The 1,622-nt window shown below is 49.1% G+C and overlaps 1 protein-coding gene across 1 annotated transcript in view; it reads left to right on the top strand.

Annotated features, from left to right (window-relative positions):
- patj (PATJ crumbs cell polarity complex component) overlaps positions 1-1,622 on the top strand; it is a 45,441-nt gene that overhangs the window by 30,020 nt on the left and 13,799 nt on the right. The gene's annotated exons all lie outside the window — the stretch shown is intronic.

Below are 1,622 nucleotides of genomic sequence, written 5' to 3'. Positions count from 1 at the left end.
AGCAGAGCTGCTCTCTCTCCCCCTCAGCAGCAGCAGCGCTGCTCTCTCTCCCCCTCAGCAGCAGCAGAGCTGCTCTCTCTCCCCCTCAGCAGCAGCAGCAGCGCCGCTGACTCACACTAGCGGATCGGTTCTGGTGGATCTCCATGTTTCTGCCGACCCGACGAGGAAACCAGACGTTAGTTCTGCTCCACACTCTGACTCTCTGTCTCCCCCGTGGATTTATGTCTGAGTGTGAGGACTGGAGCATGGACGATGCTGCCGCCGGGTTAGTGAGCGTCCTTCTGTCTCTGTCTCTCTGTCTCTGTCTCTGTCTCTGTCTCTCTGTCTCTGTCTGTCTCTCTCTCTCTGTCTGTCTCTCTGTGTGAGAGGTCACCTTTCCTGCCGCTGCAGCAGAACCGGGTCGGGACGCTGCTTGCTGCGGCGACCCGGTTCTGCTGCAGGAGGAGAGTGGATCTGTTAGCCGCTGCTGGAGAACTTCAGAACCGGGTCGCTGCAGCAGAACCGCTTCAGAACATTCTGATGCATCGTGAGGAAGACTCTCAATCGGATCCATGAGCTCAGAAAGATAAAGATGCTCTCTCTGCAGCTTCACAGCCGGCCACTTTATTAGGTACAGCGTGTAGCTGGAGCCCGTTTCACCTCCAGAACCACCTGAGTTCTTCTGGGTCCGGATCCAACAAGCTGTCAGAACCATTCCCCAGAGATTCTGGTGCAGGAGCCATGAAGGTGGTCAGCGGGGGTCAGATGAAGCTCAGCTGGTTCCAATGGGTCCAAAGCCAGCCAAGTCACTATCTCCCACAGCATGATGCCGCCTCCACCAGGTTCTGACCCGTCCATCTGAAGCGACCTGTTCTGGTCCAGTTCTGGTGGATCCACAGTGGTGTGCCTTGGAAAATCAAAAATGAAAAGCAATCATTTTTCACTGTTTCTGTCATTATCCCGTTTAATTAGCAGCGTTAGCTTTAGCGTTAGCGTTAGCTTTAGCGTTAGCTTTAGCGTTAGCTGACTAATTAGATTGAATCCAAGTGTTTAGCTTCAGGACTAACTTGGTATCTGAGCTTTTACTGAAGATGTATGACTGAAAGTGAATGCTGTATGGAAATCCAATAATGCCGATATGTTCTGCTGAGTAATGAGCCAACGCTTAACGTTTCGTGTTTTGGTGATTCAACATTCAGTCCTGCTGATAAATCACCTTTTATAAAGCTTAACAACCAGAGGTACAAAAATAATGCACTCAAGTAATATTTTAATTAAATATGCGTAAAGCTTGTAAAATGTTAAGCAAATAAAAGTAAAAATTAACTCATTAAAATTTATGTTGTGGGGGAAACGGAAATTTCTTGGGTCAGATTTAGGACCAAGGTGTGAATTGAGTTTTGGTTCAAGTCCCAACAAAGATAGGTGTGTGTGTGTGTGTGTGTGTGTGTGTGTGTGTGTGTGTGTGTGTGTGTGTGTGTGTGTGTGTGTGAGAAACTGTGGTTTGTTTCTACCTGATGAAGCAGCTCAGTTCAGTTACTCATCACATTACTGACTGACTCAGAGTGAGCAGTGCTCAGCTGTCCAGCAGTGCTCAGCTGTCCAGCAGTGCTCAGCTGTCCAGCAGTGCTCAGCTGTCCAGC

This window comes from Poecilia reticulata, linkage group LG4, assembly GCF_000633615.1.
Source record: "Poecilia reticulata strain Guanapo linkage group LG4, Guppy_female_1.0+MT, whole genome shotgun sequence".
NCBI lineage: Eukaryota > Metazoa > Chordata > Actinopteri > Cyprinodontiformes > Poeciliidae > Poecilia > Poecilia reticulata.
This window is presented reverse-complemented; position numbering and strand designations above follow the sequence as displayed.